Here is an 18,292-nt window from a genome sequence, read left to right as displayed (position 1 = left end):
TGGGGAGAGGGAGGAGCTGTAGAGTCATGTTTACTGGTTAGTGGTGAGCCAGGCCCAGGAGGAGAGCACTGGAGGGAGGAGCTGTAGAGTCATGTTTCCTGGTTAGTGGTGAGCCAGGCCCAGGAGGAGAGAGAGGAGCTGTAGAGTCATGTTTCCTGGTTAGTGGTGAGCCAGGCCCAGGAGGAGAGAGAGGAGCTGTAGAGTCATGTTTCCTGGTTAGTGGTGAGCCAGGCCCAGGAGGAGAGAGAGGAGCTGTAGAGTCATATTTCCTGGTTAGTGGTGAGCCAGGCCCAGGAGGAGAGAGAGGAGCTGTAGAGTCATGTTTCCTGGTTAGTGGTGAGCCAGGCCCAGGAGGAGAGAGAGGAGCTGTAGAGTCATGTTTCCTGGTTAGTGGTGAGCCAGGCCCAGGAGGAGAGAGAGGAGCTGTAGAGTCATGTTTCCTGGTTAGTGGTGAGCCAGGCCCAGGAGGAGAGAGAGGAGCTGTAGAGTCATGTTTCCTGGTTAGTGGTGAGCCAGGCCCAGGAGGAGAGAGAGGAGCTGTAGAGTCATGTTTCCTGGTTAGTGGTGAGCCAGGCCCAGGAGGAGAGCACTGGAGGGAGGAGCTGTAGTAGGGCCATGATCAGATCTATTTGCCAAGCCTCCCTTCCATCCAGCTCCAGCAGTAGCCTCTGGGGCTTGTTAAGCTTCATTTCAGGCTTTGTGCTCTAGCTAGTCTCTGCTCTGTTGGGCTGGGCTCTGCTCTGTGTGGCTGGGATCTGCTCTGTGGGGCTGGGCTCTGCTCTGGGGCTGGGCTCTGCGGTTCTGGGCTCTGCTCTGTGGTTCTGGGCTCTGCTCTGTGGGGCTGGGCTCTGCTCTGTGGGGCTGGGATCTGCTCTGTGGGGCTGGGCTCTGCTCTGTGGGGCTGGGCTCTGCTCTGTGGTTCTGGGCTCTGCTCTGTGGTTCTGGGCTCTGCTCTGTGGGGCTGGGCTCTGCTCTGTGGTTCTGGGCTCTGCTCTGTGGTTCTGGGCTTTGCTCTGTGGGGCTGGGCTCTGCTCTGTGGTTCTGGGCTCTGCTCTGTGGGGCTGTGCTCTGCTCTGTGGGGCTGTGCTCTGCTCTGTGGGGCTGGGCTCTGCTCTGTGGGGCTGGGCTCTGCTCTGTGGTTCTGGGCTCTGCTCTGTGGTTCTGGGCTCTGCTCTGTGGGGCTGTGCTCTGCTCTGTGGGGCTGTGCTCTGCTCTGTGGTTCTGGGCTCTGCTCTGTGGTTCTGGGCTCTGCTCTGTGGGGCTGTGCTCTGCTCTGTGGGGCTGGGCTCTGCTCTGTGGGGCTGTGCTCTGCTCTGTGGGGCTGGGCTCTGCTCTGTGGGGCTGGGCTCTGCTCTGTGGATGCATGACATGGCAGGCCCTGTGCTCCAGATAATTGATTGTTGGGGCTTCTCTCTCTAAACTAATACTGGAACTGAGGATCTGACCCCTGCTTTGCTGCTGTTGTGTTGTCTCTTCTCCTGACGGATGTGACTCAAGCACCTTGCTACAGACCAGCTGCAGCTGGGGAAGTTTGTGATGATGCGGCAGGCTACTTTATCAAGGTCTTGGCAGATAGGGCGAACGCTTAGCTGTCCATGTTGAACAAAACAATCTCCTGTTATTCCCTTTGGCAGCGTGTTCTGCTTTCTCCCCTCAGTGTGGGGCCAGGGGATGTCACAGAGGGAGCTTGAGTGAGTTGGATATGACAGAGCTGTCGACTCTACACAAATCAGGTCCCGTTCTTCTGTGGCTGCAAGCAGGCTGGGCTGGCTGGTGATAAGCACTCCTCCACCTCCACCTCCTCTAGCCTGGTGCTGGCCCTAGGAAGCCACGGTGTATAACAGCAGGCATGGGTCTTGTTCAGTAGAACACGCAACGCAAAACAAAAATCTATATTCTTATTGGACAAGATCAAGTGGCCCCTCCTTGTTTCACACCTATTCAAAACATTTTCTCCCTACGGAACACAACCCTGTTCAGAGCTGCCTGCCAGAGCCACCGTCCCTCCCTAGTGATTCCCCACCACAGGCACCTCTTCTGCTGCCCGTGACGTCAGCCTCACAATGGCAGAACAACACAACACTGCCTGAACAGAATACTCCCTGCCAGCAGGCGCTAAACACTGGCTTGTGTCCCAAATGGCACCATATCCCCTACATAGTGTACTAATTGTAACCAGAGCCCTGGTCAAAAGTGGTGCACTACATATGGAATAGGGTGCCATTTGGGACGCAGTAACTGTACTGTGGCTCCATCAGTCATCAGCCAGCCCTACCCACCCATAGCACAGAGTTCACTAGAGTTCCTGTTCTCTCTTCTTCAACAACTGTTGGTATGTCAGCCAGGGCTAAATAACCCACGCTCACACACACACTGTTACACTATAGAACAGAACATGTATTCTTGTTTTCATGGCTCTATGCTTGAAGTTGAGGGGCCCTGGCATCGTGGCTTGACTTGTAGTCCTCCACATATCACACAGTTAGCCAGCATAGCTACTTCACCCCAGGTAGGAATGCTTCTCAGGGATGCTGGAGGGAAGTGTTTGAATGTGCGGATCATTGTGTTATACGCCTCTCTAACACTCCTAGTGTGATTAGCGTTAGACGTGTGTGTGTGTGTGTGAATGAGAGAGTATATTTGGCACTTTTCAGACAAATCCACCAAACTACTCAAATCAAATCACAGTTTAACAGGTATAGACCTCAAAGTGAAATACTTACTTACAGGCTCATACTTGTCTAACCTGCCAGCAAAAAAGACAAGTATTGAGAAAGTTTAAGGAAGCAAAATAATGTGGCCTAGCTGTTGATCAGAAAGTCATTCTGTCCATGTGACGTCAATATCTATGGCTAATGTCACCAAAACATGAAGTATATTCCTCGGTAGATTATCATACACTATTAGGTCAACTTTAATACACTGTTTAGAGGAATTCAGATTTGTCTTATTACAAGCCTTTTTTGTTGCTAGCATAATAATCCATCACATTCTATCCTATTATATCCAGGCCAGGATATTTAATGGGCCACACAGCTGTTAATATTTTGCAATAAGACAATTTATGTAGCTTTGGTTTGCTACTGCTGTCCCTGGTGAGAGAAGAGAGAGAGAGAGAGAGGGGGAGAGAGAGAGGGGCAGAGAGAGGGGCAGAGAGAGAGAGGTGTAAGGAAAGTGGAACAGTGATGTACATCTTTCTCATTTACTGTCACACACACACACACACTGCAAATTATTATGCAATTGCTACAGTTTGAGAAGTAAAGGGTCTATTTTTCAAATGTGCCCCATCTGTTCATGATAAGTTTGAGATGAGTTGAATCAAATGATGCGATGGTGGTTGTGTCAGTTTGGCTCAGAGAGGGACAGATGTCCACCACTACCGTCTGTGACAGGAGGAGGAGGAGCTGTCTGACTGGATGCATCTTAAATGGAACCCTATTCCCTACAAAGTGCACTCACTACTTTTGACCAGAGCCCGTAGGGTTTTGACCATAATGAAAAGTAGTGCACTGTATAGGGAATAGGGTCTGACTGACCGTAGTCTCACTTGAGGATTGGTCCCAGGCTAACACCTCAGACAAGCTCCAGTGATCACAACAAGCCTCCAGAAAACTTAATGAACACTTATGTTAGGCTGTTGTAGAGATAATTTGCCATCAATATCAGTCTGACAATTTGTGGTTATTATTGCTCTGTTAATACTAAGGGTCTTAGTTAATTGATAGACTATGCCTTGATCCCAAATGGCACCCTATACCCTACTGAGTGCACTACTTTTGACCAGAGCCATATGACACAGCCTATACAGCAACTAGAATATGATTTTACACTGACGGCTGGCCTGGAGCTCAACAATTTGCTCAGTTCTTTACCCTGTTCACTGTACGTCAGTGGTGGCTTTAGGTAACATGGTCAGGTTACCAGACTTCATTATGGATTCCAATACCCATCTCTTCCTTCCTCTCATGATTAGCCAGTCTCTGCCCAGGTTTCCTGTATAGCTGAGTCAGTTCAGACAGCCCTCTATCATCCCTGACGGAGAGAGGGAGGGAGAGAGAGACAAGTAGAGGTAGAGAGATGGAGGATAGGGGGAAATATAGAAAGGGAGAGAGAAGAAGTAAATGATAATGACTGCCTCCTCTCTTCTAGTCAGAGCAGTAGCAGCATGAGGTACAGAACTGTGCTGCAGGCCCCAGATAAGAGCTGCTGCTTTCTTCCAGCCCGCTCTGCTGTATCTGTACACATTCCTGTGTGATAACACCTTACGTCCACAGACAGACAGACACTCAGACAGACAGCGCTCTGCTCTGGCACCTGGGCCTGACGTCTAGGAGCTCATCCTTCACTCTGCTGCTACCTCCCAAATGCTCCCTATTCCCCATTTAGTGCACTACTTTTAACCAGGGCCCAAATGGCTCTGGATAAAAGTAGTGCACTTATATAGGGAATAGAGTGCCATATGGAATGCAAACTGGATTTGGGTGTGCTCACTCAGACCCAGCGAAGAGAGAAGCAGTCATGTGTCTTGTATATCCAAGCTTGTGGTCAAAGTTTAAATTGTTTCAACACTGTCCTGCTGGGTTATTTGACCATTTCACTACAAACGGTAGAGACCAAATTACATTTGATAACGGGATCAATGATGCGATAATCTTGCCTCGCTCGGATGACAAAAGACTCCAGCTATGAAGCTTAGTTCTAATTGTGCCTACTATAAGTGTCCTGTCTAGCTGGTCCTGGATATTGAGTCAGTGTGGCTTTAGTGGAGTGGGTGTCTGGATATTGAGTCAGTGTTGAAGGTGTGTGAGGAATGGGTGTCTGGATTGCCACGAACCGTCTCAAAGCCCGTAACAAAAGGGAGACAACATGGAGATAAGGCGTAACAAAATATATATTTATTAACTAAAGCAACTAAGGAAAATATACAATGGTGTGTGTAATCAGTAGTGTAAGTGAGTGTTTTGCATGCATGAATGTGATAATGCAGGGTGTTGAAAGATGTTGTCGCAAACAACCCAAAAACCACCAAGAAACACAACAAAATCCATAAAGGTGTCTGCATGGAGAGAGTCTCCTCCATGAATGGAGAAGTGGTGTATTTATCCTGGGAGACACCGGGCATAGGTGTTTCCCATGTAGCTGACGACCCTCCCAACTCCGCCCACCAGCATCCTAATAAGGAAATAACAGAGAGAGAATACGGCAGACAGAGTGGGAGGGTCGTCACATCCCCCCCATAAAACCGGGGACCAACAAGGACCCCGGAACAAAATACCAGCCTCTAAGTTCCAAATTGACACAGCTTCTGCGCCACAAATTGATGAGGGTTTACGTGTTCACACTTACAATTTGCCCCAGCCAACCTCCTCCACAGACCTCAGCGACCTTCGCACAGGAAGCAACATTTAAGAGGAAATAAGAAAACAAGACAGGAGGGAGCAGACAGGACAGAGAGAACATGACAATACGAAACAATGGTCAGTCACGTAAACATTTAGGAACAGGGCGCACGAGAGAGCGCATCAGCAATCACGTTTTCAGTCCCCCGGATGTGCCGCACATCGAGATGGAATGATTGTAAAAATAAACACCATCTCATTATCCTCTGGTTTGGACACATCATGGACCTCAAAAAAGTGAGGGGGTTATGGTCGGTGTAGACCACAATAGGTACTACCCCCGACCCGACATACACTTCGAAGTGTTGTAGCGCCCAAATGAGTGCTAGCGCTTTCTTTTCAATAACCGAATAGTTCAACTGATAATCGTTAAACTTTTTGGAAAAGAAACTAACAGGCCTCGCAACCCCAGAAACATCTGCTTGCAGCAAAACTGCACCTGCCCCCACATGACTAGCATCCACCTGCAAGGTAAATGACAAATCCATGAGAGGAGCAGCCAGCACCGGAGTTGAGGTAAGCAACCTCTTTGCATCTTCAAAAGCATGTTGACAACGAGTAGACCAAACGTAAACAGCCTTAGCTTTCAGCATATCTGTCAAGGGAGCGACCACAGTAGAGAAGTTATTACAAAAACTACGGTAATAGCCAATCATGCCCAAGAAACGCATCAGTTCCTTTTTAGTAGTTGGTGGTAGAAAAGCATCAATAGCCACCACTTTAGCCTGAACAGGACGCACTTCACCCTGCCCAACCACTTTTCCAAGGTATGTAACGGTCGCCTGAGCAAACTCACATTTAGCCAGATTGATTGTGAGGCGACCCGCAGCCAGACGTTCGAACAAGGCTTGAATACGGGACAGATGTTCTTCCCAAGTATCTGCATATATTACTACATCGTCCAAATAAACAGCGCACCCGGGCAGACCGGCGACAACCCTGTTCATAACTTGCTGAAAAGTGGCAGGTGCATTACGCAGACCGAAACTCATAACCGAATTAGAGTACAGACCAAAGGGTGTAATAAAGGCAGAGATTTCACGTGCCCTACTCGTCAGTGGCACCTGCCCTACTCGTCAGTGGCACCTGCCAATAGCCTTTTAACAGGTCAAATTTGCTCTATTAAGTTTGTACGTGTAGGTGTATCAGAAAACAAACCTGGAAATCTCTGAATAAGACCAACCATCTCTTTCCGCCCATCAACAGGTAGGTGAGTGAGAAGACTGAAAAATTCAGAAACACTGGATATTTTAGACAATCTACCCTGCAATATACAATCGTCAGGACCAGGAACATCCTCATGCACAGATCTAGCACAACAAGAACCCAAGGAAACAACGGTATCAGCCATAAGAACAGGTTTTACCGTCCTCTGTAGAATCCCACTGTTCAGTCTCAGAGGAACGTGCATAATAGGGTTTTAACAGATTTACATGGCATAGCTGGTGTGCTTTCCTCTGTTCTGGAGTGGCAACTAGATAATTTTGCTCAGTGTACTGGCGCACCACTGTATATGGACCTTGAAACTTGGCTTGAAAAGGAGAACCAACAATTGGCAGCAGAGCAAGAACCTGGTCACCTCGGCAATCAAATATGCCCTTCATCCTCTCCTGTGAAGATAACTTCTCTTTAGCCATTTCACCAGCGGCGTACAGTCGTCGCCGGAAATCACACACATACAATAATAGGGACTGAGGAGGCTCGGGAGACTTCCAGTCATCCTGGAGAACAGATAAAAGTCCACGCACCCCATGTCCAAACACAAGGTAATTTGGACTGAAACCTGTGCTCTCCTGTGAAACTTCCCTAGCGGCTAACAGTAACCAAGGCAACCCCTCCTCCCAATCCTTATCCATCTCAGTACAATAAGCTCTCAAAGACTTAAGTGTTTGATGGAAACGTTCCAGTGCTCCTTGACTTTGCGCGTGATAGGCGCTAGACAAATTGTGTTTAATATGGAGCTGTTGAAGAACCTGACTAAACAGATGAGGTAAAATTTGATCCTTGATCAAATCAAATGTATTTATATAGCCCTTCGTACATCAGCTGATATCTCAAAGTGCTGTACAGAAACCCAGCCTAAAACCCCAAACAGCAAGCAATGCAGGTGTAGAAGCACGGTGTAGAATCACTCTGAATGACCTTAGGGATTCCAAACAATGAGAGAAACTGAGTCAAAGCTTTTAACACCGATTTAGTCGTGATAGATCAGAGAGGATAGGCAGCTGGAAACCTAGTGGTCTGACACATCACAGTGAACAGGTAACTGCTACCCTTTTTAGAACGAGGCAGAGGACCCACACAGTCAATAATCAGATACTCAAAAGGTTGGCTGAGTACAGGAATAGGAAACAATGGTACTGGTTTAATAGCTTGATTAGGCTTACCAGTTAATTGACAGGTGTGGCAAGTTTTGATAAAATCAGAAACATCCCTCTTTAATCTAGGCCAAAATAAATGGCTTAATATGAGATTGTAGGTTTTCCTCACCCCCATATGTCCAGCAACGTCGCTGTGAGAAGTTTCCAACACCAACTCACGAAGCTTAACTGGTACAACAACCTGACTAATTGCCTCCCCCAGAAAACTACTATCATGAGACACCCACTTTCTCATCAGGACATCCTCTTGGAGAAAATAGCCATGGGCGACATCTCCCAACTGTTCTACAGGCACAATTTGATCACGCAACTCTTCCAATGTGGGGTCATCCCGTTGTGCATTGATTAGATCTGACCGGGTTACAGATAACGGGATAACAGGGAAAACAGTGACATACTTTGTATTATTATCATTAGTCGCCACGGCTCATAGAACGTGTCACTGCACATGCAGAGAACACCTCTGGGAAACTCTGTACACTCTCCAGGAATCCCAACAAATGACGGCTTAGTGGAAACCACTAGAGATGGAAACACGACAGGCCATACACGCTCACCAGCCAAGTTATTCCCAAGGATAACGTCGATACCCTCAATAGGCAACGAAGGACGCACCCCCACAACAACTTCACCCTTCACCAGCCCACAATCCAACATCAGTTTATGGAATGGAACTGACAGAGTGTTCAAACCTATTCCCCTAATTAGAACACTATTCCCCGAATCAGTCTCAGCAGAAAAGGGTAACACAGACTCCAACACAAATGATTCAGAGGCACCTGTGTCTCTCAGGATCTTCACTGGCACTAGGTCTTTACTTCCTAACATAGACACAAAACCTTCCATAATGAAAGGTAAATAGTCTGGATCAATATGGACTTTCACATTCTCCTGGGCCTGAGGAAATGAGTCATGAGTGAACTGATGTGGAACAGGTGCAGCTAACGCAGTAGGCTTAGATTTAGCATAAGCACCCTTTGACCTGAGAAGTGGACATTCATTTTTCCAATGACCTGAACCTTGACAGTAGTGACACTCCTGCCCAAAGTCAGCTTTACCATGAGAGTCAGGCTCAACCCTAGTTGAATAGAACTCTGCCCGTGAACCAAAGTATCTCGGTGAGCGAAGCCCAAATCTATCCGAACGCCCCCACTCTTTCCGAATACGGGGCTCTGCAAAGACACTTTTGTGAGTCAACACATACTCGTCCTCCAAAACCGCAGCTTCAGCAACATTCTTTACTTTCAGTTCGTTAATATACGTGGCAATACGATCAGAAATTGTGTCCTTAGATTGCTCTAACATAATCAGATCACACAGCCCTTGGAAAGTCACAACTGCAGAGGCGGAACACCAGCGATTAAACTGTAAAGCTAACTGTCGCGCAAACTCAACATGAGTCTGCTTATCATCCCTTTTTAAAGTTCTAAATCGTTGGCGGTAAGCCTCAGGGACCAGTTCATAAATCTGTAACACAGCTGTTTTAACTTTATCATAACTGGCACTGTCGTGTACACTAAGAGCTGAATATGCTTCCTGCGCTTTACCAGTCAGCACACACTGCAACATTAAAGTGCGGTCAGAATCAGGCCAACTCCTAGCGTCAGCAACCCGCTCAAACAACAAAAATAATGTCTCGGGGTCCTTTTCATTAAACTAAGGCAATAACCGTAAGTTCCCAACAATATCAAATGTCTCTGGGGCACGACCAAAAGCAGAACTACCCCTAGGTAAATCTGGGTCACCTTCCCAAAACAAACTCTCCCCTGAGATATTTCCTTCCCTAACCAACTCTATACGTTCTTGTTGCAACTTGATTTTAGCACGCTCCATATCTTGTTTAAATGCCAATTCCTTTTCATATTTTACACGATCATGCTCTAGCTTCTCACGATCATGCTCTAGCTTCTCACGATCATGCTGCCGAGCATGCTCCCTCTTCTCACGATCATGCTCCAGCTGTAACAAAAGCAGTTCTTTCTGCTGTTCAAAAAGAAGGCTACTAGGACTAACCGATGGAATGGCCATTGTAACGTTATGGGGAGACGACAAATCCTCAGCAGAGGCTGGACCAGTGGTAACTTCAAGAATACCACCCTCCATCAGATTGGCCTTCAATATCAACCTAATAGAATTCTTTAGACGTTTATCACTAATCTCAACCTTGTAGTGTTCCGCGACCTTCAACAGCTGTTCTTTAGTACCTAAATCTAACAATTCCTCTGATGGAGAGTGAATGAACTTATCTACATAAGACGCCATAATCACAAAAAAATTCTCGCTCTTCCCTTCTGCTGAGCACACCAGACCACAACCCGAGAATTGACAATCACCCTGAGCACCACAGAAGAGAGATGAGATATGGAGCTTCCCCAAAACCTACAATAACTCAACACTAGTCTTCATGCAGATTTGCGGTGGGAATTTACGCACTGTAGCCCGCTGGCAAGGAAAAACTCCCCAGCATGCTGGCAAATTCCACCAAGCCAAGGATGTGCCCCCGAGACAACTGCTCAGTCCACAGACAACACACAAAAATAAAAAACATTAACCATGCCCAACATATTCCAAAAAATGAAACACATCGCTAAACCTATCAGGGGGAAAAAGGCTATAGCTCCGGGTAGCAAGTTCCACTACCCTACCCAAATCTCCCACCGAGGTACACAGCCGATTACTCACCTCAGACTGACGTCCCAACAGAAAGTAGAACAAGAGTTCAGGCTAGGCAGGGCCTGGAAACTAACCATTATACTCTCTCCAACACAGCACACAAACCAAACAACAAAAGGCAACCAATACTGGGCCTATCAAACTCAAAACAAAATATGCAAACCAAACACGTACCTTCACGGTCTCCCAAACCAATAGTTCAAAGATCCCGGATGAGCCCCCACTTGTCACGAACCGTCTCAAAGCCCGTAACAAAAGGGAGACAACATGGAGATAAGGCGTAACAAAATATATATTTATTAACTAAAGCAACTAAGGAAAATATACAATGGTGTGTGTAATCAGTAGTGTAAGTGAGTGTTTTGCATGCATGAATGTGATAATGCAGGGTGTTGAAAGATGTTGTCGCAAACAACCCAAAAACCACCAAGAAACACAACAAAATCCATAAAGGTATCTGCATGGAGAGAGTCTCCTCCATGAATGGGGAAGTGGTGTATTTATCCTGGGAGACACCGGGCCCAGGTGTTTCCCATGTAGCTGACGACCCTCCCAACTCCGCCCACCAGCATCCTAATAAGGAAATAACAGAGAGAGAATATGGCAGACAGAGTGGGAGGGTCGTCACAGGATATTGAGTCAGTGTTGAAGGTCTGTGTGAGGAATGGGTGTCTGGATATTGAGTCAGTGTTGAAGGTGTGTGAGGAATGGGTGTCTTGATATTGAGTCAGTGTTGAAGGTGTGTGAGGTATGGGTGTCTTGATATTGAGTCAGTGTTGAAGGTGTGTGTGAGGTATGGGTGTCTGGATATTGAGTCAGTGTTGAAGGTGTGTGAGGTATGGGTGTATTGATATTGAGTCAGTGTTGAAAGTGTGTGTGAGGTATGGGTGTCTGGATATTGAGTCAGTGTTGAAGGTGTGTGTGAGGTATGGGTGTCTGGATATTGAGTCAGTGTTGAAGGTGTGTGTGAGGTATGGGTGTCTGGATATTGAGTCAGTGTTGAAGGTGTGTGTGAGGTATGGGTGTCTGGATATTGAGTCAGTGTTGAAGGTGGGTGTGTCTGGATATTGAGTCAGTGTTGAAGGTGTGTGTGAGGTATGGGTGTCTTGATATTGAGACAGTGTTGAAGGTGGGTGTGTCTGGTTATTGAGTCAGTGTTGAAGGTGTGTGTGAGGTATGGGTGTCTTGATATTGAGACAGTGTTGAAGGTGTGTGTGAGGAATGGGTGTCTTGATATTGAGTCAGTGTTGAAGGTGTGTGAGGTATGGGTGTATTGATATTGAGTCAGTGTTGAAGGTGTGTGTGAGGTATGGGTGTCTGGATATTGAGTCAGTGTTGAAGGTGTGTGTGAGGAATGGGTGTCTGGATATTGAGTCAGTGTTGAAGGTGTATGTGAGGTATGGGTGTCTGGATATTGAGTCAGTGTTGAAGGTGTGTGTGGGGAATGGTTGTCTTGATATTGAGTCAGTGTTGGAGGTGTGTGTGAGGAATGGGTGTCTGGATATTGAGTCAGTGTTGAAGGTGTGTGTGTGAGGAATGGGTGTCTGGAAATTGAGTCAGTGTTGAAGGTGTGTGTGAGGAATGTGTGTCTGGATATTGAGTCAGTGTTGAAGGTGTGTGTGAGGAATGGGTGTCTGGATATTGAGTCAGTGTTGAAGGTGTGTGTGGGGAATGGTTGTCTTGATATTGAGTCAGTGTTGGAGGTGTGTGTGAGGAATGGGTGTCTGGATATTGAGTCAGTGTTGAAGGTGTGTGTGAGGAATGGGTGTCTGGATATTGAGTCAGTGTTGAAGGTGTGTGTGAGGAATGTGTGTCTTGATATTGAGTCAGTGTTGAAGGTGTGTGTGAGGAATGGGTGTCTGGATATTGAGTCAGTGTTGAAGGTGTGTGTGAGGAATGGGTGTCTGGTTGCTCATCTATTCCCTTTAACATTCACTACTGTTGCCCAAGCCCTAGTACTACATCATAAGTAGTGCACTATATAGGGAATAGGGTGCCATTTGGGACACAGACTAGTCCCTCCCCCGCATTGCATCTAGGGCTGGTGATTTATGGGCACAGAGGGCTGCAAGAAAGGACAGTTAACGCACTAGGCTGGAAATTGATGAGTTGGCTCGGATGCTCTGGTCTCTTGACACAGTGCAGTAACTGTTGGAGCTGCTGGAGGATGGGCTACTACTGTAATTATGCCTGCCAGGCTTTTTGGCCCTGGTCAGAAGTAAGTATATGAAATAATGTGCCATTTAGGATGCACAGAGCACTAGCCTGAGCCTCCGCCTCTCACCGCTGAGGATGGAATAGGGCTCCTAGACTATTCCACACAGGATAGATGACAGAGTAGATACTAGCTACAAACGACCAGAACATTGCAATAGATTTGGCTGTGATGTTTGGGTTCAGTCACCAGCACAACAGTCAAGGTCATTTGGGCGATAGTAGATTATTTGTTTTATTTCTCTGACTGAATTAGCCTTGTGATGAATGGATTTAATAAAACACGTTTTATTTTTAAACCAATTTCCTGTGGAGTGTGGCTGGGAATCTGTGGGCTGCTGCTGCTACTGGTGTAGGATAACATTAGATCAGGAGGATGGGGATCACAGGCAGTGAAGACCCCAATTTGCTCAACCCCCCGGTTTAACACAGCATATTTCTCATACCATTGTTACCAAGGAGCATTTGGATTCTATTTGGTTTCAATTAACATGTCACGGCTTTCGTCGCAAGAAGAGGAGTCATTGGACCAGAATGCAGTGGGGTACGTGTTCATCTTTATTAGCTTAACTGACTGAACACAAACTATCAAAAGAATAGCCAAAACAGTTCTGCAAGGTGCAACCAACACTAAACAGAAAATAACCACCCACAACTAATAGTGGGAAAACAGGCTACCTAAGTATGGTTCTCAATCAGAGACAACGATAGACAGCTGCCTCTGATTGAGAACCACACCCGGCCAAACAACACAGAAATCCAAAACATAGAAAATGAACATAGAATGCCCATCCTAGTCACACCCTGGCCTAACCAAAATAGAGAATAAAAGCCTCTCTATGGCATGGGCGTGACATAACAGTTTTGATGCTGCACTTTTTTGTACTGGAATTTAAACTAGGGGAATTACTGACAGCCCACAGGCTACATTATTTAAGCCTAAACTCTATATATACACTGCTCAAAAAAATAAAGGGAACACTTAAACAACACAATGTAACTCCAAGTCAATCACACTTCTGTGAAATCAAACTGTCCACTTAGGAAGCAACACTGATTGACAATCAATTTCACATGCTGTTGTGCAAATGGAATAGACAACAGGTGGAAATTATAGGCAATTGCTTCCTGGCTGATGTTTTGGTCACTTTTGAATGCTGGCGGTGCTTTCACTCTAGTGGTAGCATGAGACGGAGTCTACAACCCACACAAGTGGCTCAGGTAGTGCAGCTCATCCAGGATGGCACATCAATGCGAGCTGTGGCAAGAAGGTTTGCTGTGTCTGTCAGCGTAGTGTCCAGAGCATGGAGGCGCTACCAGGAGACACGCCAGTACATCAGGAGACGTGGAGGAGGCCGTAGGAGGGCAACAACCCAGCAGCAGGACCGCTACCTCCGTCTTTGTGCAAGGAGGAGCAGGAGGAGCACTGCCAGAGCCCTGCAAAATGACCACCAGCAGACCACAAATGTGCATGTGTCTGCTCAAACGGTCAGAAACAGACTCCATGAGGGTGGTATGAGGGCCCAACGTCCACAGGTGGGGGTTGTGCTTACAGCCCAACACCGTGCAGGACGTTTGGTATTTGCCAGAGAACACCAAGATTGGCAAATTCGCCACTGGCGCCCTGTGCTCTTCACAGATGAAAGCAGGTTCACACTGAGCACATGTGACAGACGTGACAGAGACTGGAGACGCCGTGGAGAACGTTCTGCTGCCTGCAACATCCTCCAGCATGACCGGTTTGGTGGTGGGTCAGTCATGGTGTGGGGTGGCATTTCTTTGGGGGTGCTCGCCAGAGGTAGCCTGACTGCCATTAGGTACCGAGATGAGATCCTCAGACCCCTTGTGAGACCACATGCTGGTGCGGTTGGCCCTGGGTTCCTCCTAATGCAAGACAATGCTAGACCTCATGTGGCTGGAGTGTGTCAGCAGTTCCTGCAATAGGAAGGCATTGATGCTATGGACTGGCCCACCCGTTCCCCAGACCTGAATCCAATTGACCACATCTGGGACATCATGTCTCGCTCCATCCACCAACGCCACGTTGCACCACAGACTGTCCAGGAGTTGGCGGATGCTTTAGTCCAGGTCTGGGAGGAGATCCCTCATGAGACCATCCGCCACCTCATCAGGAGCATGCCCAGACGTTGTAGGGAGGTCATACAGGCACGTGGAGGCCACACATACTACTGAGCCTCATTTTGACTTGTTTTAAGGACATTACATCAATGTTGGATCAGCCTGTAGTGTGGTTTTCCACTTTAATTTTGAGTGTGACTCCAAATCCTGACCTCCATGGGTTGATAAATTTGATATCCATTGATAATTGTTGTGTGATTTTGTTGTCAGCACATTCAACTATGTAAAGAAAAAAGTATTTAATAAGAATATTATATTCATTCAGATCTAGGATGTGTTATTTTAGTGTTCCCTTTATTTTTTTGAGCAGTGTATATTTGTGTTCAACAACATTATGAAAGCAGTGGTAGAGTACAACTCTAGCTAACTGCTGACCTTTTGTACTAGCATCATGTGACAAGCACTGCCCAGGTTAGTGGATTTTATTGTTTCCGTTGCAGCAGATAAAAGTTAGTCATAAAACAATCCAGGCAGCTGCCCGGGCAGTTAAACGAAACGCTTTAGTCGATTGTTCCACTGTTTCTAGGACGTTATGACGTCGTGAGGAACTACCGGTCACGCCCATCCAAAAGGATATCAGAAGTTTATCTACCGCTGGAGGTCAGATTTTGAAATGCAAAGATTCTAGTGCTGCCATCAGTCTGCTACACTATTTATGAAAGTTGTAGTTGTAAAGAGAGCTTATGTTCTGTACTAGCCTGGTCCCAGATCTGTTTGTGCTGTCTTGCACCTACCAACTCCTGACAATGACCATAGGAGTTAGCATTGGCAAGATGGTAAAAACAGATCTGGGACCAGGTTAACTTTGTATAGTGATATGTAGAACATGATGCTACTCACTTAATCAAGTGCTCTGACCCCCAGACAAAGACATAATGGGAGTAGTAGTATTGGTAGTGGTAGTAGTAGTGGTAGTAGTATTGGTAGTCGTAGTAGTATTGGTAGGCGTAGTAGTATTGGTAGTGGTAGTAGTATTGGTAGTGGTAGTAGTATTGGTAGTGGTAGTCGTAGTGGTAGTCATAGTAGTAGTGGTAGTGGTAGTGGTAGTATTATTGGTAGTCGTAGTAGTATTGGTAGTCGTAGTGGTATTGGTAGTAGTATTGGTAGTCGTAGTAGTAGTGGTAGTAGTATCAGTAGTGGTAGTAGTATTGGTAGTCGTAGCAGTATTGGTAGTGGTAGTAGTATTGGTAGTGGAAGTAGTATTGGTAGTGGTAGTAGTATTGGTAGTCGTAGTAGTATTGGTAGTCGTAGTGGTATTGGTAGTGGTAGTAGTAGTGGTAGTAGTATTGTTAGTCGTAGTAGTGGTGGTAGTCGTAGTAGTATTGGTAGTCATAGTAGTATTGGTAGTGGTATTGGTAGTCGTAGTAGTATTGGTAGTGGTAGTGGTATTGGTAGTCGTAGTAGTATTGGTAGTCGTAGTAGTATTGGTAGTGGTAGTAGTATTGGTAGTCGTAGTAGTGTTGGTAGTCGTAGTAGTATTGGTAGTGGTAGTAGTATGGGTAGTCGTAGTAGTATTGGTAGTCGTAGTAGTATTGGTAGTGGTAGTGGTAGTAGTATTGGTAGTGGTAGTAGTATTGGTAGTCGTAGTAGTATTGGTAGTCATAGTAGTATTGGTAGTGGTAGTAGTATTGGTAGTGGTAGTAGTATTGGTAGTCGTATTGGTAGTGGTTAGTAGTAGTGGTAGTGGTAGTAGTATTGGTAGTCGTAGTAGTATTGGTAGTCGTAGTAGTATTGGTAGTGGTAGTAGTATTGGTAGTGGTAGTATTATTGGTAGTGGTAGTAGTATTGGTAGTCGTAGTAGTATTGGTAGTCGTAGTAGTATTGGTAGTCATAGTAGTATTGGTAGTGGTAGTATTATTGGTAGTCGTAGTAGTATTGGTAGTAGTATTGGTAGTGGTAGTGGTAGTAGTATTGGGAATGGTAGCGGCAGCGACAACAGCAGCCTAGTGGGGCGGCAGGTGGTCTAGTGGTTAGAGCGTTGGGCCAGTGACTGAAAGCTTGCTAGATCGAATCCCTGAGCTGACAAGGTAAAAAATCTGTACTTCTGCCCCTGAACAAGGCAGTTACCCTACTGTTCCTAGGACGTCATTATAAATAAGAATTTGTTCTTAACTTGCTTTCCTAGGTAAATACTTTTTTTTTTAAGTGGTGGTCGTGGTAGTGGTAGTAGTGGAGGTAGTGGTTGTGGTATTAGTGGTGGTAGTAGTGGAGCTAGTGGTTGTGGTATTAGTGGTGGTAGTGGTAATAGTGGTGGTATTAGTGGTGGTAGTAGTAGTGGCATTAGTGGTTGGTAGTAGTAGTGGTATTGGTGGTATCAGTGGTGGTAGTAGTAGTGGTAGTAATAGTGGTATTAGTGGTGGTAGTAGTGGTGGTAGTAGTAATGGTATTAGTGGTGGTAGTAGGAGTGGTATTAGTGGTGGTGGTAGTAGTAGTGGTATTAGTGGTGGTAGTAGTAGTGGTATTAGTGGTAGTAGTAATGGTATTAGTGGTGGTAGTAATAGTGGTATTAGTGGTGGTAGTAGTGGTGGTAGTAGTAATGGTATTAGTGGTGGTAGTAGGAGTGGTATTAGTGGTGGTAGTAGTAGTGGTATTAGTGGTGGTAGTAGTAGTGGTATTAGTGGTAGTAGTAATGGTATTAGTGGTGGTAGTAGTAGTGGAGGTGGTGGTATTACTGGTAGTAGTAGTGGTATTAGTGGTGGTAGTAGTAGTGGAGGTAGTGGTTGTAGTAGTGGAGGTGGTAGTAGTAGTGGAGGTGATGTTCAGTTAATGTGTAGTTAGGGAGCAGGACAATGGAACATCCGGCTTGTAGAACACATCTAAATTCGGATAACTTCCCTATTGTGCTTCCCTCCCTCAGTTGAGTTCATTTTGTTCTTATTGTCTTTGGCTGCAACCTTCTTCCCAGTTATTTGACTAAAGTGCAGGCAGGGTCACTTCCAGTCAAAAACCTTGGCCCATCAGCATCAACACACACATACACACACACACACACACACAAAGGAAAAAAACGTGTTTGTTTCAGCAATGTCATGACAACGGTCGGAGAAGTCATGATGTGGGGTGGAACTGACTAAAGGTCGACCGATTAATCGGAATGGCCGATTAATTAGGGCCGATTTCAAGTTCTCATAACAATCGGTAGTCTGCATTTTTGGACACCGATCATGGCCGATTACATTGCACTCCATGAGGAGACTGTGTGGCAGGCTGACTACCTGTTATGCGAGTGCAGCAAGGAGCCAAGGTGAGTTGCTAGCTAGCATTAAACTTATCTTATAAAAAAACAATTTTAACATAATCACTAGTTAACTACACATGGTTGATGATATTACTAGTTTATCTAGCTTGTCCTGCTTTGCATATAATCGATGCGGTGTCTGTTAATTTTTCATCGAATCACATCCTACTTCTCCAAGCGGGTGATGATTTAACAAGCGCATTCACGAAAAAAGCACTGTCGTTGCACCAATTTACCTAACCATA

The 18,292-nt window shown here is 46.1% G+C and overlaps 1 protein-coding gene and 1 long non-coding RNA gene across 2 annotated transcripts in view; one reads left to right on the top strand and one right to left on the bottom strand.

Annotated features, from left to right (window-relative positions):
* The window catches only part of LOC109904579 (rho GTPase-activating protein 5), a 67,636-nt gene that overhangs the window by 19,999 nt on the left and 29,345 nt on the right, over positions 1-18,292 (top strand). The window lies entirely within an intron of this gene.
* Positions 2,897-10,631, bottom strand: LOC109904238 (uncharacterized). Its single transcript, XR_002257145.2, has 3 exons — positions 5,350-10,631; positions 3,876-4,035; positions 2,897-3,092 (listed from the first exon to the last, which is right to left on the bottom strand). It is a non-coding gene; the product is annotated as an uncharacterized LOC109904238 (long non-coding RNA).

This window comes from Oncorhynchus kisutch, linkage group LG14 (genome assembly GCF_002021735.2).
Source record: "Oncorhynchus kisutch isolate 150728-3 linkage group LG14, Okis_V2, whole genome shotgun sequence".
Classification (NCBI taxonomy): Eukaryota; Metazoa; Chordata; class Actinopteri; order Salmoniformes; family Salmonidae; genus Oncorhynchus; species Oncorhynchus kisutch.
Note: the sequence above shows the minus strand (reverse complement) of the source record. Positions and strands in the feature narration are given on the sequence as shown.